General features: G+C 44.5%; 1 protein-coding gene across 2 annotated transcripts in view; it reads left to right on the plus strand.

Annotated features, from left to right (window-relative positions):
- Positions 1 to 27,045, plus strand: part of LIMK2 (LIM domain kinase 2) — a 313,781-nt gene that overhangs the window by 214,784 nt on the left and 71,952 nt on the right. The window lies entirely within an intron of this gene.

Below are 27,045 nucleotides of genomic sequence, written 5' to 3' on the forward strand. Positions count from 1 at the left end.
AGGTTTTTTTAAATGCTAATTCCTAACTATATAAGGCCTGAAACCTATGGTTTTTTCAGTGAATTTCAAAGGTTTTTTAAATGCTAATTCCTAAGTATATAAGGCCTGAAACCTATGTTTTTTTCAGTGAATTTCAAAGGTTTTTTTAAATGCTAATTCCTAACTATATAAAATTGATTGGTTAACTGGCTTAAGTGTATCTTAGTGAATACATATATTAGCGAGTAAGGTTTAAATATTTAAATATATGCATGAGTGATGTAATATGTGACGTCATCAGCAGTGCATTGCAGACGTGCAAGTTATAGTGAGTCCAACTAACTATAACGTGGGAATTTCAATGGTTTTATGCGAGTACATTTCCAGCTAACTATAACTGGTGTGAAACCTTTGGTTTTTTCAGTGAATTTCAAAGGTTTTTTAAATGCTAATTCCTAACTATAACTGGTGTGTAACCTATGTTTTTTTCAATGAATATATATATATATTTATATATATAAAATTTCTATGGCAAAATGAAACCCCTCATTTTGTTCCTTTTCAAATTAAATGTATTAAGTGTTACCACTTTATTCCAATCAAGATGACTACAGGTGTGCCATACTTTTGTCATAAGTAAGACTGTTAGCGTTCTAGTTGTTCTTTAGAACACTCTGGGACATTCTGTCATTGGGCTATAGTTGGGCTACATCTGGCTGATATTTGGGCTACATTTGGGCTCTTTTGTCTCTGGTGGCCATCTTGGGAGACTGCATATCAGAATTTTTTTAATGAAATATAAGAGGATTTGAGAAGTCACTCAAAATGTGCCCTAATTTTTCTTTCTTCAGCACTAATCATAATTTCTATGGCAAAATGAACCCCCTCATTTTGTTCCTTTGCAAATTAAATGTTTTAAGTGTTAACACTTTATTCCAATCAAGATGACTTCAGGTGTGCCATACTTTTGTCATAAGTAAGACTGTTAGCGCTCTAGTTGTTCTTTAGAACACTCTGGGACATTCTGTCATTGGGCTATAGTTGGGCTACATCTGGCTAATATTTGGGCTACATTTGTTTTTTTTTGTCTCTGGTGGCCATCTTTGGGCTACATTTGGGCTCTAACATATATATAGCCCAATGTAGCCCAATATATATTTTTTCAAAGTTAATTTTCATAAAAACCACTGGAGCACATATCTTGAGACATAGCAAAGGCACATCGGGCTACCAGTCCCTACAATTTTGCCAAGTTTGGTGGAAAACCATTCAGCCGTTCGGGCTAAAAGTGAGTCCAACCGCCCTATGGAAATTAACATGGGGAAAACACGTTTTGAGACCCCCCTTTTATCTCGGCCCGCTTGACGAATCCCCCCAAACTTTCAGGGAAGGAGCGGAGCGCCGCAAGGCAAAGTTGAGGAAACTTTCAGGAAGATTCCTCAACCGGCGCCAAAGTTATTCCCAATAGAATGTTGCGATTTCCCTATGGAAAACAATCCTAATTATATATACCTACTGGCTATCGCCAGTAGGTAATATATATACCGAGTTGAAGACTAAGTATAGTCGAAATGCGTAGGCCGTCCTGTTGCTAATGCACATGGTGTTTTAAAGAATAAATAATTCTAAACTTACTGCTGCTGTGGTGCCGTGACTTCTGTGAACAAATGTGGAAACCAGGAGAGTCGAAGTAATATATCTATATCTATATATATATATATATATATATATATATCTATATATATATATATATATATATATATATATGTATGTATATATATATTCACTGAAAAAACCATAGGTTATAGATCATATATAGTTAGGAATTAGCATTTAAAAAACCTTATTTTACTCACACAAAACCATTGAAATTCCATATATAGTTAGTTGCACTAACTATATATTGCGCACCCGCAATCCACTGCTGATCATGTCACATATTACATCATTCATGACATGGTCAGTGACATCACTGATGACATCACTGATGACATCTCAAATGACATCACTGATGACATCACTGATGACAACATCCAGTGACTGTATGTTTCTGTAAAGTTAAAATATGTCTTACATATTGAAGAATGAGTGGATGTATAAGTGTCTGGATGAAGGATTTAGTAGGTGCGTGACTGACTGTATGAGTGAGTGATTAAATGTCTCACTGAATGCATGGGTTAGTGACTAAACTGTCTTAATTTGTGCATCATTATGTCTGTTGTTCTGTAAACTGCTGCATGTGTTGATCATTAGCTATACGAGAGGCTATATGTGTTATTAATTGGTTGCCCAAGTATTTCTAAGGGAGATTGAGTTTGTGTGGGGGTGGCTGGAAGGTGTGTGACTCTATGCATAGATGTGTGAGCAGTTTATTCACTAGGTGTATGAGTTCAAGAGTGCATGTGGAAACAGCTACATGGGCAGTTGACTGTGTGCATGAGTGTATTGATGAGTGAATGGATATCTCAATGCTACATGTCATAGTAAGTACATATGTAAAACACAGTACATGTGAGAGTTGGCATATATAAATAACTGTGCATGAGAGCCACTGAATGAGTGAGTGGTTGTATCGATCATTGTGAACTTTTATCAGGGATTGTATAAGAGAGTAAATATGTGTTAGTATATGTTTCAATAAGTAAGGTGTGTTTAACTGTATAGTTGAAGAAATGGAGGTGAGATTGTTTCTTTGCATGACTGACTGGGTGTGTGAGTAACTCCATGGATGAGTGGCAGTGTGTGAGTGTCTGTATACACTGAGTGTATCTAAGGTTATATTAGAGTCTGAAGAGGTTTATCGTATTAGCACAAGAATGATGTCAAATGAGATGTCATCAGTGATGTCATCAGTGATGTCATTTGAGATGTCATCAGTGATGTCATCAGTGATGTCACTGACCATGTCATGAATGATGTAATATGTGACATGATCAGCAGTGGATTGCGGGTGCGCAATATATAGTTAGTGCAACTAACTATATATGGAATTTCAATGGTTTTGTGTGAGTAAAATAAGGTTTTTTAAATGCTAATTCCTAACTATATATGGTCTATAACCTATGGTTTTTTCAGTGAATTTTCAAGGTTTTGTAAATGCTAATTCCTAACTATATATGGTCTATAACCTATGGTTTTTTCAGTGAATTTCAATGGTTTTTTAATAGCAAATATCATAAGCTGTCGAATGTCAAGTACGTGGTAAGTGAAAACATTTTCGTGTTTATGCACACTGATCTGCTTTGAATGGTGCCCCCCCCCCCTCATTTCTATTAGGAGTACTCTCTCTTTGCAGATAGTGAAAGGTAGTTAACGCAGGCCTTTGCCCCCGTTGTAATCCGTCGTGCCTGCTTCTCTCTCCATTTGATTGATTGTTATCCAAGTATTTACTGTTTTAGAATTAGTTCTCTTTGGTTCATTCTCTATTTACAAACAAACACAGAGTCGCAATACTCTGTTTAGTCTTTGCAGATAACGAAAAATCGTGTAAAAAAAAAAAGAAAAGGAATCGAGCAAAATCAGTAGGCCACTAATGGGATCTCTTTTTGACCTCGCTAAAATAGAAACATTAGGAACAACCCCTCATGACAAATACAAAACTAGTGAGATGAACTGAACTCCACACAATGATGGCTGCAAAACAGCTCGGCTCCGCCACCCTCCCCGCCCAAAATAACGATAAAGAACGGCTGCCATGATTGGTTGCGGAATGACCACGACGGAGCTACGAAATGGTGCTGCTCTCATGCTAACCCCAGCTTCAGTCTGAAACATCCAGAAACACTGTAGACTACCAATTCGATCAGTTCCGGTAGCGCCCCAATGTAACCCGGTAGAGAAGAACTAGCCCTCCCCTCTTTGACTGATGGTTCTTGTTGCCTGTCCCTTCTGTTGTCATTTAACAGAACTATTTAGCCTGCTGAAAGGGGTTGTGTTCCGACCGCTGGTTGGTGGAGACATTTTGACTATATTCTGGACCTGCGTTGTCGCGTAATGCGTCATATGACGCGCCGCGTTAGCGCATCCGGAAGTCATCCGGGGCGCGCAGCGCGTAACGTAAGCATAACAAGTCATGTGACTTGTTAATAAAACTTTTCATTGGTTCATTTTACTTTTCTTATTGTAAGGATGAAAGGCTTGGTCATATGACCTAAAAATTACGCTTTTCATTACTTCCGAACATTATTTTTTCTTAAATATATGTTATAATGTTCCAGGCTAATGTACTTTCCCGGAAATTTTACAACTGTCCTGCAAGTAAAATATATTCTTTTTTCGAGAAAAAGAGCGTTTCTTCGTCCCATGACGGAGCCGTTGAGCAAAAGAGGGTCGACCTGCTGTCTTAGTCGCCGATACGCCTGAATATGAGATTCTTATCGATCACTTTATGTTGCAGGAATAGAAAACACAACAGCCCTTGACCATTTATCTTTACTGCGTTCCTTCGTATTATACCTTTTACCCTTCATGTAATTGGTCTGCTTTATTTCACTTGCCTTTTAATGATTCTAAAACAGTCACTATTATTAAAAACTTTACCAATGTATATACTACTACCATGTTTTCTTTTAAAAACCTTTATTGTGAAAATTTCATTATACAAATACGAGCCTATAACCACGTGGGCCTGCCACAGAGCAAACTGTAATCGTATATGATGAATAGACATTTACACTGTAGAGGAACGTAACGGGCGGGCCATTAGGTTGCAAGAACTAAGGTGTCTAACAGTTACGGAATCGGTGGACGTACATTTTATAATTAAAATACGACAGGGCCAGTTACAATAAAATTATCTAGATATACATTTGCGGGCAAGTACCATGGGTGACGTTAATTCGAATTTTCAACAGTACAGTAATCAATAACACATCAGAACTTAATATCAATAGGGATGTCGAAATAGTCAATCAATTCTCGTCCCCGCCCGCCATGTGCTTCAAAACTGCATACGTATCTCGTGATTTCAAGGTTCTGCAACCAGTACACAACAAGGAGTTACGAGTCCCATTTATTCCGGCACCATTTTGGGCGAGGACGGGCAGGTCCAGGATATAGTCAAAATGTCTCTACCAACCATCGACTATGATGATGTTTATATGCTGTATTTATTAGAGTAACACTCATCTGTCCACATGAAATTAATTTGCCACAATCTAAACATGTCATTTTAATCTTTCCAAAGTTCTTCTAAATATTTGGGACCGTTTCCCTTGCCTCTGAAGCTCTCAGTGCCACTTCTTTGATGAATGTACTAGCAGGTCAGGGGTTCTCCTCCAAATCTCTCTTTTATGCAGCACTATAATTAATTGGTGCCACCTCTCCATATGACGATGCATGGTATAGTTACCACAACTATATTTTTTTTCGGTTCCTCTGGAGAGTTCATCGTGGCAGATGAAGCGTGTAACGTACCGGGCATTTACCTTTTTTTGCATGTACAGGAAAGGAAAAAAAAATCGAGCGTCCGAGTTCTAAGGTGTCCCAGGGCCATTTTAGTGGACCAGGCCCAAATCCAAAGAACAGGCCGCCATTTTGAGAGTCCTCTTGCAGCCGCCTGTCGCTGTAGCATCAAGAGCAGCCGAAACTCAGCTGAATGGCAACTGAAACGGTAAAGGGGCCCCCTACTACAGCAGACAAGCCTCCACCTAGGAAGGCCCATTCACGCCGGCTCCCCCCCCCTTCGGGCACCCCACGCCGTTATTCGGAGCAGTATTGTAGGATGGCCACACCAGTGCGGCAACTTGCTAGACATCACCTCGGTGGTAACCGAATCTCAACGCCTTGTGGTGTCTTCTATTCAAAAAACATTGTTATGCTGCCTTCGACCTATTCGCCGCAAGTGCGCACACAACTCAACTGCATAGCTTGCTAGACACCACCTCGGTGCCATCCGGATCTTGGAATCTCAGCACCTTTTGGTGTCTTCTCTTCAGAAAATATTGTTGCGCTGCCTTTGGCCCCATTCGCACATCAGTCCGCTACTGACGCCATCTCACAGGCTAATGGGGCGCCCCACGCCGACTTTCAGCATTGTAGGATGACCACACCAGTACAGCAACTTGCTAGACATCACCTCGGTGCCATCCGGATCTCGGCGCCCCACTGCAGATGAAGTGCCTCTCAACTATGAAACCACCACGGTGACATCCGGATCTTGGCGCGTTGTGCTGCCTTCGGCCTATTCGCACATCGGTCCGCTACTGACGCCATCTCACAGGCTAATGGGGCGACCCACGCCGAGTTTCAGCATTGTAGGATGACCCCACCAGTACAGCAACTTGCTAGACATCACCTCGGTGCCATCCGAATCTTGGCATCTCAACGCCTAGTGGTATCTTCCATACAAAAAATATTGTTACGCTGCCTTTGGCCCCATTCGCACATCAGTCCGCAACTTAGACATCACCTCGGTGCCATCCGGATCTTGGCATCTCAGCGCCTTGTGGTGTCAGTCAGAAAATATTGTTGCGCTGCCTTTGGCCCCATTCGCACATCGGTCCGCTACTGACGCCATCTCACAGGCCAACGGGGCGCCCCACGCCGACTTTCAACATTGTAGGATGGCCACAGAAGTGCGACAACTTACTAGACACCACCTCGGTGCCATCCGGATCTTGGCGCGTTGTGCTGCCTTCGGCCTATTCGCACATCGGTCCGCTACTGACGCCATCTCACAGGCCAACGGGGCGCCCCACGCCGACTTTCAGCATTGTTGGATGGCCACACCAGTGCGGCAACTTACTAGACACCACCTCGGTGCCATCCGGATCTTGGCGCGTTGTGCTGCCTTCGGCCTATTCGCACATCGGTCCGCTACTGACGCAAACTCACAGGCCAACGGGGCGCCCCACGCCGACTTTCAGCATTGTAGGATGGCCACACCAGTGCTGCAACTTGCTGGACACCACCTCGGTGCCATCCGGATCTTGGCGCGTTGTATTGCCTTCGGCCTATTCGCACATCGGTCCGCTACTGACGCCGCCTCACGTGCCAACGTATTTTCTCCGCATTTTATACCCTATGCCGCATAACAGGTCATGTGACTTGTTTATAAAACTTTTCATTGGTTCATTTTACTTTTGGTTTCCTAATGATGGAAGGCTTGATCATATGACCTAAAAACAACACTTTTCATTGGATGAAAACTTTTTTTTTTTTTCCCAAACGATGAAAGCCCCACCTTGTTTCTGGATGTTTCAGACTAAACTGGCGTCAGCATGAGAGCACCACCATCTCGTAGCTCCGTCGTGGTCATTCCGCGAGCAATCATGGCAGCCGCTCCCCACCAGAAGCCTGCAGGAGTCGGGGCCCCCAAAACTTTTGATGAATTCTCAAGGCGGAGGGGACGCTTTCGAGAATGGGGTCCAAGACCTAGCAGACAAGCGTCCGATTTCCAAGGTGTCCCAGGGCCATTTCAGTGGACCAGGCCCAAAAAGGAAAGAGCCTGCCGCCATTTTGAGAGTCCTGTGACAGCCGCCTATCGCTGCACCGCAAGAGTGGGCGCAACTCAGCTGAATTGCGGCTTTTGACACAGTGGACCAAAAACGGACGGAATGGCAACTGAAACGGTAAAGGGGCGCCCCACTACAACAGATGACACTCCACCTGGAGAGGCCCGTTCACGCCGCCTCCCCCGGGGCGCCCCACGCCGTTATTCGGAGCAGCATTGTAGGATACCAAAACCAGTGCGGCAACTTACTGGACATCACCTTGGTGCCATCGTTCTGCTGCCTTGGAACTATTCGCACAACAGTTTGCTACTGATGACCCACCCCCGCGACGCCCCACGCCGTTATTTGCTGGGTGGCAACTTACTAGACATCACTTTCGTGTCATCTAGATTTCGGCGCGTTCTGCTGCCTTGGAACTATTCGCACAACAGTTTGCTACTGATGACCCACCCCCCGCGACGCCCCACGCCGGAAATCTGGACGTTGTGCTGCATTGGGACTATTCGCACAGCCGACCGCTACTTCGTTGTTTTTCCCTAAAAATGTTTATATGTTATTACTATTTTTGTTTTCTTGTATATATTTATAAATTATTAAAGTTTTATAATCTTACTACTTTGTCGGAGTGCTATATATTTTTAATGTGACACATAATTGTAAAAACTTTGATATACAAAGAATCATCCCTGGAATCTTCCGCTTCACGCTCGGTCCCCTCCCCAATCACAATACAGGATGGTTTTCAGATAATAGCAACGCTTCTGCTGTGACGGATCTCATCGAGTGTGGGCCTTGATCTACTATAACTCCTTTGAAGAGGGGTGATTCTTTACAGCTGTGGCCATAAACTACATCTGCAGGGCTAGCTGATAGCCTAGGACCGGCCTGGACAATCGGACACAGAGGAAAAGGAGTGTCAGAGGGTGCGGTAGTGAATAGGGCGAAAGGGAGGTGTCGGGCGGGCACAGGGTGTGATTCTCAGGGAAGAGCAGCGCAGATGGGGGGAGGTTTATTACCCATGCATAAGACAGAGAGCGGGGGTGACCACTGCCTGGGTGAGATGCTTGCGAGGGTGGGGAGCCATGCTAAGGATCGACAGCGTGCACAGAGTGGGTCTGGTCAAGGCATCTAAAATGGCTGCCGTGCACGACAAAAGTGTGGCATTTGAAAAAAGACAAGATGGCGCAGACAATGTTTTTCAACACTTCCTGATTTCCTTCGAATCGAACGTTAACAGACGTTGGGGCATATTACCAAAGTTAAGCGATATTTATCCCTAACGATGCATTGCAAAGATTTTTTTACCGTCAGAAATTATCGCAGATAAACCTTGCTATTATCAAGGTTTATCGCAAATACGATAAAAAACGACCGCAATGCATTAATATCGCTGAAAACTCAGCGATATTCATGCATTACCGAGCTAATGCTCTTAGCCATGTTATCCAACTCCCATTGCATAACATGGCTAAGAACTGCTCAGGGCAGCTGTTACTTTTTGGAGATATTCGCGCTTATCTCGAATATTTCCAAAAGTTGATAATAGGAGATAGCGATGTTAGCGACTGTTTCCAGTCGCTAACATCTTGGCATGCCCACTTTGCATGTCATTAGTGATAAATATCACTCACATGCAAAGTGGGGCCCAAGATGGTCGCTATCTCCTACTAGCCGTCGCTAACTGGTGTTAGCAACAGCTAGGTAATACAGATATAATTTTATCTCCGCGAAGCGGAGCGCTGTTACAGATATATATCTTGTTTTTGAACGTTAATTTCTCAAAATGCACTGAAGCACATATATTGAGACCTAGCAAAGGCACATCGGGCTACCAGTCCCTAATATTTTACCAAGTTTCGTGCAAATCCATTCAGCCGTTCGATTATTATTATTATTATTTTTTTTTGCCCCGCGGGGCCCTTTTTAAACCTCCACATCAAACCTAGGGGGTCAGCGAGGATCTACTATGCCCCCTCATGGTCATTTGCCCCTTCGCTTTGGCCTCCTCTTGTCTCTCGATCCTACCGAGAGACAAGATGGCGGCCGCTACGTACTGTTTGGAATGTTTACAGACACCGGAGAGCCAATCAGCTTCGCTTCGCAAAGCTCCGTAACGCGAAAAGTACGCGAAGCGGTGCGCTGTTACAGATATATATCTTTTTTTGAACGTTAATTTCTCAAAATCCACTGAAGCACATATATTGAGACCTAGCAAAGGCACATCGGGCTACCAGTCCCTACAATTTTGCCAAGTTTCGTGCAAATCCATTCAGCCGTTCGATTATTATTATTTTTTTTGCCCCGCGGGGCCCTTTTAAAACCTCCACATCAAACCTAGGGGGTCAGCGAGGATCTACTATTCCCCCTTATGGTCACTTGCCCCTTCGCTTTGGCCTCCTCTTGTCTCTCGATCCTACCGAGAGACAAGATGGCGGCCGCTACGGACTGTTTGGAATGTTGACAGACGCCGGAGAACCAATCAGCTTCGCTTCACAAAGCTCCGTTGCGCGAAAAGTACGCGTCCTGGAGCGCTGCCCGGTCCGCTGTTACAGATATATATCTTTTTTTAAACGTTAATTTCTCAAAATCCACTGTAGCACATATATTGAGACCTACAAAAGGCACATCGGGCTACCAGTCCCTACAATTTTGCCAAGTTTCGTGCAAATCCATTCAGCCGTTCGGGCTAAAAGTGAGGCCAACCGCCCTATGGAAAACTCAATGTTAAAAACACGTTTTGGGACCCCCCTTTTTTCTCGACCCCCCCTGGACGAACCCCCCCCCCAATTTTCAGGGGCTGCTCAGAAACAAAATGTGCCATTTTCCTAAAAATTTCAGCCAATTCCGTCCACAAACGCCAAAGTTATTAGACATAGAATTTTCAAAAAAACCCATAGAGAAAAAATCCTAACTATATATACCTACTGGCGACCGCCAGTAGGTAATATATATATATATATATATATATATATATATATATATATATATATATATATGTATATGTATATGTATATGTATGTATATGTATATGTATGTATATATGTATATGTATATATATATGTATATATATATATGTAAAACAACCTTCTTCACAAAAAAAGAAGCAGAGGCCTCGAGAGGGGAACACCAATGAAGTTGTTTAATGACATGATGTGGCGAATGCATTTCGGCGTATTTAAGCCTTCCTCAGCGCCCAAGCAGTCACGCTACTGTCCTTAGCGCAGATACTAATCCTGCCACTTATGAGGAAATCCACACAAGCTCCGCCCCCAACAACGATGTCAGCCCACCTGCTGCTGATCCCGTGATCTTCCAAGGACTGCAGCACCCAGGATGCACTGTAAAGCTCCAGGTAAGGTGTGGATGGGGGAAATAATGCCAAATTGGTAGCGCTAGGTGCAGGATACTGCGCAAAGTTCAGAAAAATGTTCCTGCTTGCAAGTCACTTTAAAAACAACCCCCTCGGGTCCCCAACTGCTCCAACCAGGAATGCTCGAGAGTCCTTACATTGGGGGCAGCCAGGCAATGCTCGCCGCCCTGCATGAGGTGGAATACCTCACAACCAGCTGCTTCTCCTCCCAAACACCCGGGTGGGCCCAGGCTATCCGATCCCTCGGTGAACAAAAACCTGCCATAGGCAGAACGCCAGTAAAGTCCAGGCCACTTGAGGGAGCAGGGGCCTCTGAAGCACGTCTCCGGCTGACGTGATACTTTGAGTATATATATATATATATATATATATATATATATATATATATATATATATTATCAATTCAAACAAGGAGAGCCCAATGTGGAAGAGCCGCACAACAGGCAAGTAAAGCTTTAGTTTCTTTAATGGAGGTTTTGCAGAGTACAGGGAAACACTCGTGCTGCAAGAATTCACCTTTCTGTCCGACGCGTTTCATGCTGATGGCAGCATTTCATCAGGGACTCAGGATTTGCAAGAAGTTGCCGGCGCTCACTTTTAAACACCTGATGTAAGTTCAAGTCCGCCTCAATGGGCGTCGCCACTCTCGGGGCATCCTGGTACTTGTGGTGTTTGTTTATTTCCCCAGTGGGCCGAGTGCCGTGCTTTCATCAAATTTGCATAGTGTTACCCCAGTGGGTTGCGGCTTGAGTCTCTTCCTGATACTTGCACGTTTTAAAACCACCAAGGTCGCGGAGGAGCCCTTCCGTTGATACACGGACTTGCGGTGCCATGGACCATGGAACCGTGATAAGGAACAGGAGCGGTTTTTGGTGGTTTTAAAACATGCAAGTATCAGGAAGAGACTCAAGCCGCAACCCACTGGGGTAACACTATGCAAATTTGATGAAAGCACGGCACTCAGCCCACTGGGGAAATAAACAAACACCACAAGTACCAGGATGCCCCGAGAGTGGCGACGCCCATTGAGGCGGACTTGAACTTACATCAGGTGTTTAAAAGTGAGCGCCGGCAACTTCTTGCAAATCCTGATTCCCTGATGAAATGCTGCCATCAGCATGAAACGCGTCGGACAGAAAGGTGAATTCTTGCTGCACGAGTGTTTTCCTGTACTCTGCAAAACCTCCATTAAAGAAACTAAAGCTTTACTTACCTGTTGTGCGGCCCTTCCACATTGGGCTCTCCTTGTTTGAATTGATATATATATATATATATATATATATATATATATATATATATATATATATATATATATATTTCTGAAGGTGAAACGCGTCTGTTGGAGGGGGCAGGAGGGTCTGCCAATAAATAATCTATAAAACACGACCAGAGTGCTGTCTAATTTTGTTTGGAGACATACGGAGTTGTTGCTGGAATGAATATATATATATATATATATATCACCAAAACAGCCCCCAAAGGATTGAAGCCTCACACAGAAAGATTTGTTCCTCTTCATTTAATGACACACGTCAAGTCAAAGTCAAAACACACTTTATTCGATTAATAAAAATCATAAAAGTATACTATACAAATAAAAAATGCCAAAGTTACATCAATACAATAGAAACAATTTAAAAAGCAATTTTACATAAAAACATCAATTCATTATTATTTCTTTAAAAACACGTACTTATGGCACCATTATATTATTTTCGCCAGTCTAATCTTCCTACTTATAATACCAAGTGGGTTTACTTTTCATATCGTCGCAATAAATAACAATTGTATCCCAAGTTGGTTGATGCAAAGTCTTGGCAGCAGCCTGCCCCGCTTTCTCATGAACTTTGCATCAACCCACTTGGGATACAATTGTTATTTATTGCGAAGATATGAAAAGTAAACCCACTTGGTATTATAATCAGCGCACCACAAGTACCAGAAGCCTAAGTAATGGCCATGCCCACTGTGGCAAGTATTGAAATAAATGAAGGTGCGTGTGATGGAACCTTACTTATAAGCGCCAAGAAACCGTAGGTGAACGTGCGCTTTATAAGTCCCATTTATCATATCATCATATCATATCACTCCCACTGTGGCACTTTCTAACAATGCTTCATTGCAGTCACTTCATTAAGGAGAGTTGGTGAGCTACAGGCGTTAACCTTAGAAGAACCCTTCATTCAACTCCATGAAGATAGGATAGTTCTTTGCACCAATCCTGGATAACTTCCCAAAGTGCTTTCTGCTTTTCATATTAACCAATCAGTTGAGAGACCTGTGTTCTTTCCTCAAACTGATTCAGTAGCAGAATAGGCTCTTCACACACACGACGTCAAGAAGAGCATGTTGTATTATATTGAAAGAACACAATATTTTCGTAAAACAAAGCAACTGTTTGATTCTTTTATAACTCCTCACAAAGGCAATCCTATTTCTACATCTGGCGTTTCAAGATGGATTGTTAAGTGCATTCAAACTTACTACGCAAAAGTTAAAAGAACTTTATCTATACCCCTAGAGTGCATTTCACTCGCAAATTAGGAGCGTCTATGGCCTTTTTGAGTAACATCCTGATAGCTGACACCTGTAAAGCAATATTTACCAAACACTATTGTGTGGATGTATTAGTATGCCAGCCAATGTAGGGCAAGCAGTGCTAAAGACTATTTTCAGATAACTGCAACATCTACTGGTTAGCCACCACTTTGGTAGAATAGTGCTATATGAGCTATGCAAAGCATGTTTATCTACAGGGTACATGTTACTTACCCAGTAAGCGTCTGTTCTGGGCATGTAGAGCTGTAGATTCACATGCGCCCTCCCATCTCCCCAGGCACTTGTAGTTGTTGCAGTTCTCATTATTTACGCATGACCATCTCTTTACTACACTTACTTACTCCATTCTCACCCTCTTGCGGTAAAACAATCGAAACAATGGAGTCCATGCTCCTGTGCACTTTCCCCGAAAGGAGGAGTCCCCCTACCTCCTGACTGGAAATACTTCTTCAAAGAAAAATAACTTGCAAACATCTGGACCCAACACTAGATGGCAGTAGTTTGCAAAGCATAGGCATCTACAGCTCTACATGCCAAGAACAGATGCCTACTGGGTAAGTAACATATTACTGTAGACCCTGGAATAAACTACCATAGCAATTCAATTATTATTAATTGAATAATTAAATATATGGGGAGAGGAGTTGGCCTAACGGCTAGGGCGCTCGACCTCGGACCTGGGGATCTGGGTTCGAGTCTCGGTAACGACGCCAAAACCTCCTGTGATTCTGGGCAAATCACTTAATCTCCCCGTGCCTAAAATGAAAGTGTGTCCTTATGTAACGTAACTGGAAAATATGTAAAGCGCTCTGATACCTGATTCGGTTCGGGTCTAGTTCGTGGTATATGAAACTCTGCAAAAATAAATAAAATTCAAAGGGTGTGGGCACCTCCCTCTTAACTTGCGGGTCATCTGTGTCCACCACACACTTAAGTAGGAGCATCATTTTGTTTTACTGTCATTCCATATTGGGTGGAGTCCCTTCCTATTTAAAGTACAAACGGCGTTACTACCGTCTGCTGTGCTACTACTGTGTACAACAGCTTCAACAACCAACCAACGCACACCATGACCGAGCAACCACCCCCCACCACCACCCTCCACGCCTGGACCCCGATCAGCACCGAAGACACCATCCGCACGATGAACTCCATCCACTCCGGATCACCAACCTACCCCTGCCCTCACCACGTCTTCAACAAGGCCGACGCTGTCATCGCACCCCACCTGCGAGACATCATCAACACATCCTTCGACACCACCATCTTCCCTGAGAGCTGGAAACACGCCGAACTCAGCGCTCTACTCAAGAAACCAACAGCGGACCCCACCGACCTCAAGAATTACCGCCCCATCTCGCTCCTCCCGTTTCCAGCCAAAGTCATCGAGAAGACCGTCAACAAGCAGATGGCCGCCTTCCTCGAGACGAACGGATCCCTCGACCCCTCACAGTCCGGCTTCCGAGCCAACCACAGCACCAAGACCGCCCTCATCGCCGCCACCGATGACATCCGAGCCCTGATGGACAATGGAGAAACAGCGGCCCTCATCCTCCTAGACCTCTCCGCGGCATTCGACACGGTCTGCCACCGCACCCTAGTACGGCGCCTCAGCAACATCGGAATCCAGGACAAGGCGCTGGAATGGATCATCCCCTTCCTCGACGGAAGAACACAGAGAGTCCGCCTACCACCGTACAAGTCAGAGGCCTCCAAAGTCATCTGCGGCGTCCCCCAAGGATCATCTCTGAGCCCCACCCTCTTCAACGTCTACATGAGCCCCCTCGCGGCCATCGTACGCAAACACAACCTCAGCATAATCTCCTACGCCGACGACACCCAGCTGATCCTCTCCCTGATCAACGACCCCGCCGCCGCCAGAGCCAACCTACACGAAGGGATGAAAGAGGTAGCCGAGTGGATGACGACCAGCCGCCTGAAACTGAACTCGGACAAGACGGAGGTCCTCATCCTGGCTCCTCACCCTCCGCCTGGGACGACTCCTGGTGGCCTCCCGCCCTGGGCACCGCACCCAAACCGACAGACCATGCACGCAACCTGGGCTTCATCCTGGACCCCTCCCTCTCCATGACCAGGCAAGTCAACAACGTCTCCTCGGCGTGCTTCAACATCCTACGCATGCTACGGAAGATCTTCTGGTGGATCCCCACCGAGACCAGGAAGACCGTCACCCAGGCCCTCGTCACCAGCCGACTGGACTACGGCAACGCCCTCTACGCCGGTACCACCGCCAAGCTCCAGAAGAGACTCCAGCGGATCCAGAACGCCTCAGCCAGACTCATCCTCGACATCCCGCGAACCAGCCACATCTCCGGACATCTGAGAGACCTTCACTGGCTCCCCGTCAACAAAAGAATCACCTTCCGCCTCCTCACCCACGCACACAAAGCCCTACACGACCAAGGCCCGAGCTACCTCAACAGCCGAGTCAACTTCTACGCTCCCAAACGCCACCTCCGATCAGCCAACCACGCCCTCGCCGCCGTCCCCCGCATCCGAAAAACGACTACAGGAGGAAGGTCCTTCTCCTACCTGGCCGCCAAGACCTGGAACTCCCTCCCGACCGACCTGCGCCTGACCCAAGACCACCTCTCCTTCAGGAAGAAGCTGAAGACCTGGCTGTTCGAGCAGTAGCGGCACCCCCCCCCCCCCCCCCCAGCGCCTTGAGACCCTACGGGTATGTAGCGCGCTTTATAAGTGTCACTGATTGATTGATTGATTGATTGTACAAGAACACTTATAGTGATGTGGCACTGTGGCTGTTCCCGCTTCCGCGCCACCAAACTATTGGACTGGTGGAGTGATTAAGGTGTTGTATTGAAAAGGAGATTGTGGGGGTAGGATTGTAGGAGGGGAGAGTGGGGAAGGTTTGTGATCTTTTCTGCTGGTAGGGTTGGTTATGGTGAGGATTGATAGTGACCGCTTGTATGCGTTGTGCGTTTGAGAGTGAGATGTGTGTTTGGAGTCTGAGAATATTAAGAGTTGAGTTACTATTGTGTGTCAGATTTGTTTTAGAAGTTGGAGGCAGGAGAGGTTACATCAGGGCCGAACTGGGTACTCCAAGTAGTCCTGGCAATTTTGTTGCACCAGACCCGGAGGGGACGCATGTGTGAAGCACTGCTTCTTTTGTTACTGGGGGCCAATATTGCAGCACTGCCACAAAACCGGTCCTCAGTAAAAAAAAAAGTGGCCCACGCCCTTCCAGCCTCCCGGGGAAGCTCAAGGTTCCTGGTGCGGCGAGTCTGTCCCTGTGTTACATTATTTAGGAAAGGGAGTTGTGAGTTGAGGTGTGGTAGTATAGGTAAGAGATGTGGGGGAAGTTGAGATAGAATGCTGTTTTGAATGTTGGACTGATGTGAGATGGGTGTAGGAAGAGGTAGCAGAGCGATGGGAGTAGAGTGGGAGGATGGACGGGTGGTTATGATGTATTTGTGGTGGAAAGGATGTGTAGGGTGGGTAAAATGTGAGTGGGAAAGATATAGATATTACAGTAGTTATTTGGGGTAGCAGTGGGAAAGGAGAGAACGTATAGATGTGTGTTTAAAGGAGTAGGTAGAAAGATGTTTAAAACTGTGTGGAGGAGAAAGAGTGAAATGGGATGGGTGGTTGGGTTGTGTAGTGGTTGTGAGTGGTACAGGGAGTAGGGTTTTACTGCAGGAGTAGATTATCATGCCTTGTAGGTAGAGGCAGTATATACGGTACATTTATATCTGCTCACCTCTTACGGATGGAAATGTAGGCATTTTTCAAGCCCTTTGCTCTTTCTGGGCCTACACAGTTATCACTCTACGTCGGACAACGTGTACCTTGACACCCTGAAGGCTCTGTTTAAATAGCCCTAGAGATGAGGTGAACCCTAAACGTAAGAACCAATAGGAGCCCTAGCCCTAACCAGATGTCCCCAACTAGTCCATTGTGAGCTGCAAGTAGCTCCCAGACACCTTGCAGCCTTGAGTTAATTTCTAAATGAGCATATGGTCAAATTTTTCTTTTAAAATTAAGGGAAGGCTGTCTTTATTTTACATTATTAGCAGGCTGAAGATAGCAGGGCCTGATGATGAGCATTGCTCAATCAGATTTATGCCACAGGCTGGGGCACATTGGTGAAGAACTGAAGCACTGAGGTGTTTAACTTTTAAATAACAGCTATTTTCAACTCAATATTGGAGCGCAAGAACAAAATGACGTTTCTGAATACTTAGCAGTGGGAGAAAACTAAAATTGAAGTGTTACCGTATTAAGGTAGCTTTTCATTTAAATTTTCTCTCATTAAAAAGTGTTGCATATCCAAACAGCGGGCCCCTTGCTTCTAATGGCCAGTAGACACTATGCCATATGTATGACTGAAAAATACAATCATTTTTTAATTGGGAAAAATTTTAAGTGCAGAAAATGTTCTATATTTTGAACATTTTTGCAGAACATCTTTATGTATGTTAAATTTCTCCCATTTAGGGGGGCGTGGCTTGGACGCCGAGGAAGATGGCGGTTTAGAGCGTCTCTCCTCCCGTCACGAGCGTCTTCAACAAGAATTGGAACGCTTTCATGTGCTTACAGCTGGGATGTGACCGAAGATTCAAGCGTCGGATCACTCCCGGACTGTAATGCGCTGGCCTGCGTGTTTGGAGCTGCAGCGGATCAAGAGCTGCACCGAGTGAGGCTTCGGACGTCGGCGATGGCAACGTGACTGAGGGAAGGAAAGCGGAGCGCGATTTGAGCCCCTCCGGAGCGCGACAACACAAGACAACATAAGAGGGACTGAAAGTAGGTGGGCGCATCTACAGAAACCATCGCACCAGGGCTGGCAGCTGTGTTTGCTGATCGCGTGAGTGCAGTGCAGTGCGACCGGCCATGCTGAGGCTTCCCTGACCTTTACCAAGATGGCGGCCGCCACTCGGTAATGCCTAAAAAACGAGGCAAAAACAAGGCAAAGTATCTATCCACATTAAATCTGCCCAAATCAGCAGGTTTTTCAAGCTAGGCAAGCTAGGCAAGCATTGTTTACTGACAATTGACATGTGGAGAAGAGATCCAGATACTCAAGAAATGGTCAGGGGGAGATGACTGTTGCTACGCTGTGTACTAGGAGTACAGACCATTAATCTACTCACAGTGGCTCCCTAATGCTCCAGTCACAGCAATCATCACGTGCAATTAGTGAATGAATGGATGGGACGCTCTGTTCCTCAGATGCCTTTTGCGAAGTATCGTTAGTGTTATTACTATCTGTGACCTGGTTTTCTGGCAATCTCCTACTTAAGCTAGTGCTATCTATTTTTTGCGCCACGTGAGTGCCGAAGGGGAGCTTTTCAGTCGCTGCCCAACCTTCTAAGCATCCCAGGAAAGATCAAGTGGCTGCAATGAATACCAAGGATCAGGGAACCCTTAAGAGATTTAAAACAAACAACTCGAACCCGGGATCACCAGACAAACCAAGGAATGTCCCTACAGACGCACTAGACATGATATTGAATAGGCTAGACGAAGTGAAGGACCTAGCCAAGACCACTAAAGAGGAAGTAGTGGCGATCCGTCAAGATATCCGTGATACTAATGCGCGCCTAACAGAAACAGAATCCCGGATCAGTCGCCTGGAAGACATAGAGGCTAAAACTTCGACGGCCCTGAAACACCTACACATCTCCTCTGACCAGATAACTAGACGACTGGCCGAGTTGGAAGACAGGAACAGGAGGGGGAACTTACGCATTTTTGGAATTGCGGAAGGTTCAGAAGAATCGGAAAGCTCATGCATTAAGTTCTTGGAGTCCTGGTTCGCTAAAGCCACGAACATGACCTTTACAAACCCTCTTGAATTTGACAGAGCGCATAGAGTTCCAGGAAGAATCACTAAAACGCAGAGAGGACCAAGGCCCATAGTATGCAAACCATTACGCTACCAGCACGTGGTGCAAATCCTAGCCTTCGTGAGGAAACACAACCATATTCTGTGGAAAGACTCCAAAGTATACATTTCTCAAGACTACAGTAAAGAGACCGTAGAAATAAGGAAGGCCTTCCTTGCCCTACGTCCGCAACTGTCAACGAAGGGATACCAATTTGGATTTGCGGGTCCAGCAAAGTATAGGGTGACAATACGAGGAACGTCTCACTACTTCACGGACCCCATGAGGCTCAAGCGTATGCTTGAAGACGTGGAAGAACGAGATATGGAACGCGACATGGAAACTAATAACCCGAATGGTCTGACAGCCTCGGCTTCAGCTTCAGGGTACAAATGAACATGTCTGGGTTTTAGTACTCCCATCAAGCTCTCTATGCTCTGTTCGTGTTACAAGTCTAATGGTCTTGTCTGTGGTGAGGTTTAAAGTTTATGGAAGACATCCTGCACTGGGAAATTATGGTACCCTGAAATGTGGTGCAAGGGGCTGAACTAAAGCTTTCTCCACTTTACTTCACTTTACTTCTCTTGTTTTGTCGACTCCACTGGGGTGGTGGATAGTGAGATATAAATTGCAACGTGTTGCTTAACTCCAGTCTCCGGCGCACTGGCAGGTTACTCGCAGTAGATCGGATTATGCTCCGGCAGCATTGAAAACTCTCTGGCTAAGGGAATGTTTGTTAATGACCTATTGTTTTTCCTTAGGTTATTTAGGTCACTCACCGCTGATGCGTTGTCTTAGAAACTGCCTTTTATGGAGGATATGATGCTATAATATCTTACAAGGAAGCATGTTGTTGTATTACCAGCTTTCTGTTCAGATTTCTGTTCGATGACCATAGCCTAGTAGGCGCTCAGGAATTTTTCCGATTTATAATGTTTTTCCTTAAGTTGTTTAGGTTACTCACCGCTGATGCGTTGTCTTAGAAACTGCTAACCATTACGAGCCTTTTATGAAGGATATGATGCTATAATATCTTACAAAGAAGCATGTTGCTGTATTACCAGATTTCTGTTCAGATTTCTGTTCGATGACCATAGCCTAGTAGGCGCTCAGGAATTTTTCCGATTTATAATGTTTATACGCACTTGTGTTATGCATAATAGTTCCAATGTCTGTACATGACTAGTTTAGACGGGAGGGTTACTGCGGTTTTCCTCACGTCGCCATGCTTCTGTTTTACAGTTGGGGTGGGTGGGGTGGGGGGCTGTGGGGGTTTGGGGGGGATGGGTGTTGTGTTTTATGGTCCGTGTTTTTTTCTCTTATGTCTCCTTTATTCTATTCCACTCCTCTTCTTCTAATCTCTGTGCCACTTCTCTCTTTTCTATCTCTTCTTTCTCTTCCTTCTCTTCTGGCCTGCCTCTTCATTCTTGATTGGACAAGTTGTATCATGCATACGATGTGTTTGTATGATTGTACTCAGGCAACTCGTGATATATCCCTAGGCACACGAATGTGTATTAATGATTGTCGACCGTTTTCCATCATATGGAGCAAAAAAGTGTGTTCTTTGCATAATACACCGAGTAGGATGTCTTTCCTTGGTTCTCATGGAATAACCATGATACATATACTACTGTAAATGTCACATCCACCACTGTCCACTCCACTTGGTACAACCTCACTTGATCGATTGAAAATTCTGTCCATGAATGTTAAGGGTCTGAATCAGCCCGTTAAAAAACAAAAGATATTAGATTATCTGCGTAGGCAGAAGGGGGACATTGTGCTACTGCAAGAGACCAAGTTAGATGTTAAACAATTCTACACTCTGCGCAACAAGTTTTATTCAGAGGTTGTAGGATCTAGCGCACTCGGTAAAAAGAATGGAGTTCTGGTTTTATTGTCAAAAAAGTCCAAGGTAGAATTACTGTCATCCTCATCTGATGAAAAAGGTCGCTGGGTCACGGTGAAACTTTCTAGGGACAACACGGAATTCTTTGTGACTAACGTTTACGCACCTAATACTAATGATTTAGAATTTTGGCAGGATTTGGTCAAGCAGATTGCAACAATACCCGATACGGCGGTACATATCATTGGGGGTGATTTTAATCTTCCACTTGACCCAGCCTTAGATAGGGATTCTAAGTGTGCATTCAAACCCAACAAGTCACATAATGCCTTCATCAAATTTTGTCAACAATTTCATTTCATTGATGCTTGGAGAATTCAAAACCCTACAGATAGGGATTACACCTTTTACTCTTCCCCTCATGATTCGTTCTCCCGCATAGATTACATTTTCATTACACAAAATGGCGTCGCAAGGATAGAGGATACATCAATTGAACCAAGGGTACAGTCGGACCACTCATGTATATCTCTATCCATCAGTAACACTAAACCATCACCTAAACAAACGTCTTGGAGATTCAATGAAGAAATCCTACACATAGAACGGAAATTTTGGCAGCTATTAGATCTTATTTGGAGATTAATGCGAGAGGGGACACTTCAGACCTAGTGCGATGGGAGGCTCTAAAGAGTACAATAAGGGGAGTGTGCATCAAAATCCGTTCAGCAATTAACAGAAACTGTAATGCAAAACTGGAGGGGCTGGAGACTGAGATAGCTGCCTTAGAGAACAAACACCAAATGACAAGGGACCGGGAAACGCTAAATACCATGACCAACAAGAAGTACGAATATAACAAGCTAGTGAGCGAAAGGGCAGGGGTATGGCTGGATAGGAAGCGAAGGTTTAAGCTATGTGAATCTAATAAAGCCGGTAAGAGCCTGGCGGCATACTTAAAATTCAAAGTGCAAAGGAATGCTATTAATGTTATCAGGGACTCGGCGGGAGTAGCTCACTCGGACCCCCAAAAAATTACTGAGGTCTTTAAAGACTTTTACGAGGACTTATACGCTAAAAACAAATTGGTAGATGAAGATAAGATTCAGGAATACCTACAGAAGTGTGAATTACTAAAGTTAAAACCTGACCAACAACTTAGTCTTAATGAGCCGATCTCAGCTAAAGAGGTGCAAACAGCGATCAGTAGATTGAAATGTGGAAAAGCACCGGGGCCCGATGGCTTTACGGCTAAATTTTATAAAAGCTTTGCGGCAGATCTGGTTGATCCTCTTTTGAACCTCTTTCATGAGTTTACGGAGTCGGGGGAGGTGAAGGGCACATTGGCAGAAGCGACTATCGCAGTCTTACCCAAGGACGGCAAAGACCCGTCGTTACCAAAGAATTATAGGCCGATTTCCCTGATTAATCTGGACTGTAAAGTGCTAGCCATGATCCTGTCAGCCCGGTTGCAAAAAGTCCTTCCTTCCCTCGTACACCCGTCTCAAGCGGGTTTCTTAAAACATAGATTGTCTAGTGACAACACTAGAGTATTAGCCCATGCCCTAGAGAAAGCAAAAATCTTAAACTCCCACGGTAGCTGTCACACTAGATGCAGAGAAAGCCTTCGACAAGGTAGATTGGTCCTTCCTTGAGGCAGTTTTGCACAACTTCAATCTAGGAAAGATGTTTACTAAGCTTGTAATGGCTCTGTATGCCGGCCCTACTGCTAAGGTCAGAGCGGGTGGTTCCTTCTCTTCCTCTTTTTGTTTACAACAAGGGACGAGACAAGGTTGCCCGTTATCACCATCTCTGTTCTTACTAGCAATAGAACCCTTTCTTTGGCATATTAGACATAATGACGCCATTGCTGGGATCCCATTTGAGGACTGTACTGTGAAATTGACTGCATATGCTGATGATGTGCTGATACTAACGGAAAAAGCTGACGAGGCTATCCCAGCCTTGATGGACACAATTGAGGGGTTTTCTAGAGTATCAGGATATAAACTGAATAAAGATAAAACAGAAGTTAAGCTACTAAACAACATCGGGGGTAAAGAAATCCTGGGATCATCCGGTCTCACTTGGCAACCAAAAGCTTTTAAATATTTGGGCCTAGATTTCGAGAAGGACTTGATTACAACTCTGAAATTAAATGAAGACTTAACGTTAAAAAAGATATCCACGCTGCTAGATAGCTGGTCACCTAAATATTTGTCCTGGTGGGGTAGGGTTGAGACTCTTAAAATGATGTGCACGCCTCTAGTCAATTATCTAGCTTGCATGCTTCCCATGACCTTTTCAGAGGAATTCATCAAGAAGGTGGACAGGCTGTTCGGGGAGTTCCTGTGGCGAGGGAAAAAAGCCAGGGTATCACTAAAGAAGCTGCAACTAGCAAAAGATAAGGGCGGCCTGGGCCTGCCCTCGTTCAGGAACTACCAAACGGCCTTCCTCTGCAAGCAGGGATCCCTCTGGCTGGTTGATGATACATCCTACACTCCAGTATGGCTAACTATTGAACGTTCACTAATGACACATGCACCCCTCTCGGCTCTCCTCACCATGGACTTGGCCCATGTACCCCACTCTAAATACATCCTACTTAATACTAGAAGAGCACTCCTCCGACTCGACCAGTCCCATAAAACTGCTTTGGTGTTCAAGAGATCCACCCTGCTCTCATTATGGCATAATCCTATGCTCCGGATAGAGGGGAAGACCCTTTTCTGGGAACTATGGGCTGCAAAAGGTATACACATAGTGAACGACCTCTATGATAATGGTAAGCCACTACCCTTTTCGACATTGCAAGAAAAATTTGATTTACCACCCATAGAATTCTACCAGTTCCTGAAACTAAAAGCTGCTACCTCCAAATGCTCCCTCAATAAAGACTCGCCCTGGCTGGTGACCCGCCTCCGAACATTGTACCATGCTGATCATTTTGTTTCCAAAATATATAAACTACTCCTCCCCCTGCCCAAGAAACCACATAGGGTGACCGAAAGTAAGTGGGAGTTGGAGCCTAACTCCACTGGCATTGTGTTAGACTGGGAGGTGATACACAACACTGCTCTAACAAACAAGATATCCCCGATCCTGTGTCAAACGAAATATATGTTATTAAATAGAGTGTTCTGGACTCCTCAGAGATTGTTTAAATGTAAACTGAGGGATACGCCTAACTGTTGGAACTGTCAAGAAGCACCTGGTGACTTAGCACACATGCTTTTCAATTGTTCCCTATTGCGGCCATTTTGGAGTAAAATATTTAAATATATTCAACAAGTGCTTGGAATCACACCTACCCAAGAATTTATATATGTCATTTTGGGTCCTCTGGAGGCGCAATTGCCGGACATTCATGACAGACAACTGCTTGATATTATGCTGACATTGGCGTGTAAGGTCATACTCTACAAATGGAAAGACTTTGCTGGAGTCAGCTTCAAAATGTGGCTAGAATGGCTCTCCTTCTTAAGAGGGGCGGACAATCCTGCACTACAGTCAGCCACTTGGAAGCCCTCAAACTCCAAACTCTGGACATCCCTGGATGCGTCATCCTCCCACTTTGAACCCCCGTGAAGCGCATCCCAACAGTTAGCTTCCCAGTAAGGGATCTATATAGTATTTGGTGTGTTTGATTATATATGCCTACTGTATATTTCCTGTCACGCATGCAGCGTGTCAGGTCTGGGTAAACCAGTTGCTATTGCTCTATGGATACACCTGTCCTCTTTTCTTCTCTTCTTCTCTTCTCTTCTCTTCTCTTCCCACTCTCTCTCGCCTTTTCTCTCCTCTCTTTCCCTCTTTCTCTCTCCCCCTGATTTGCTTTTGATTAGTGTAAGCGTCCTTATGCCAACATTTTTGCCCATTTGTATACTGTAAGACTTCTTGTATTGTCTTTATTTTCTTTTTATTCTTCAATAAAAAAGATTTGAATTAAAAAAAAAAAAATAATTTCTCCCATTTTAAAAAAATGGTTCTGTTTGTGCTATACATGTAATGGTACCACATTTGGTGAAAGGCATGTCCTGTGCCACAAATACATACAACATAGACTCTCAGTCACTCATAGACATATATCCCTTTCATATGCACTCCTGTTCATTTATCCCCATAAATCACAGACTGACTGACACACATGGCAGCCCTGTCATAGGGTCCCTAAGGAAGTCAAGTTGGGTGTGGGGGTGTCCAGTAACAATGCGCGTGTTACATGGTTCTTCAGTAGCTCACAATGACTTTCACTGTTCAGAAGTAGCTCTCACTACGGAAAAGGTTGGAGACTCCTGTCCCAGACGCTAGAAATAGTCAGGACCACTGGAATAATACAGCACGGTAGAAAGAATTATATATGAGGAAAAGGCAAATAATGTGCTGTAATGATAGCACAACTTCATTATGTTGTCATTTGTACACTGGTTCACACTGTCTGGGCAAAGGTTTCACCTCATTAGTACCAGTTTAACACCCAACTCCAGCAAGAAGGAAGAGCAAGATGATCACTTAACCACTGCGAGTGGTCTTCCATTGGGCTGCAACACGTGTCCGAGTTTGAGCTAGAAACACCTTTTTTGTTGTTGAAATCTGTAGGTTATGCAGCTGATGATTGATTAGGCAGCAAACCTATAATTATGTAGAAAACGCTGCGAAATCACATAATTCCAGTGGCCCTGGAAAGGAGCAAAAGCCTGACATCTGATGTCAGTCATGATCTTTAATCCCTGAATCCTACGTCCAAAGAGAAAGTCTAACCTCTGGGAGCAGTCTAATCTCTAACACCTGGGCACACTATAGCACTAATAATCAGGTGATTTGAAGGCATTGTAAGTCATGGTACTACAAAACAGTGAGTTTAAATATAAGGGGCTATGCAAGGTGGAGGGGAGGTAGGACTGTTCAGATGACCAAATAGCCAGCCTAATCACATAGCCTCCAACTGGGTGTAAGAGGGGATTAGAAACTGCTGCTCAGTCTCCTTGTTACAGACAGAACCAATACACTATTGAACTCTACTCAACACTGCAATAAGGCCCAATCTACAACCTTGGATTTATATCACACACTTAAAATTAATTTTTCAAGCACACCAAGGACTATAACTATGCAGGGTCAAAAACACAATTTAACACAGGCAAAAAAGAATGCAAAACCTCTACCAAGCGTAATCTATTTTGTTGATGATACTTTTGGTCTTTTAACACTTTAGTACAGTGCTTTAAAGGAAACCCGAATCGGGTGTCCACACAATAACTGATCCAGATGAAAACTGCCCTGCAAAACGTTGCCTGCTCTTAGCAGACCAGAAAGCAAGGACGGTGCGTAGTTACTAAGTGCTCACGGAAGCTGGTGGGCACCAATTTTGACAAACATTCAATATAGTAACCAAGAATAAGGAAGGGAGAAAAGATATTAGGTGCATTGTGTTCCCCGGAGCCTCGGTTAGGCATTGCTAGGGTGAGAAAGCAGCTTTGGTGATTGTTCGACTACAAGCGCCCCTCCCCTCCCATGTTACGCTCATCGGGCTTTAGTTGGGCACCAAAAGTATTGTTTTGAAGAAATATACCAATTAGGTATTGTATTCATGCATGTTTAAATACACATTGCACCTTGATATTAATCAGGTAGACCATTTAGGTTAACAAAAGAGTGGTGACTGGGATTAATCGCTTTGGTCCTGAAGAAAAGCCTTGGGGAAGGCTTGAAACATCAAATATAGTGTACATTCCCCCCCCCCCCCCCTTTTCAACCATACCAGCCACAGGAATTATTAAAGTATCGTTTCCACATAGCCAGGTATTTTTTAACTCACATTTTTTCTGACCCTTCCACTCTCACAAATAACACATAGCATTACTTCACAAAAGTGCTCTCACGTCTCCGTCGATCGTAGCACGCCCCATCCTGCAGCGGAGCAGGAAGAACATGATGATGCATTACCACCAAGGGACCTTTTGG

Source organism: Lissotriton helveticus, chromosome 11, assembly GCF_964261635.1.
Source record: "Lissotriton helveticus chromosome 11, aLisHel1.1, whole genome shotgun sequence".
Lineage (NCBI taxonomy): Eukaryota > Metazoa > Chordata > Amphibia > Caudata > Salamandridae > Lissotriton > Lissotriton helveticus.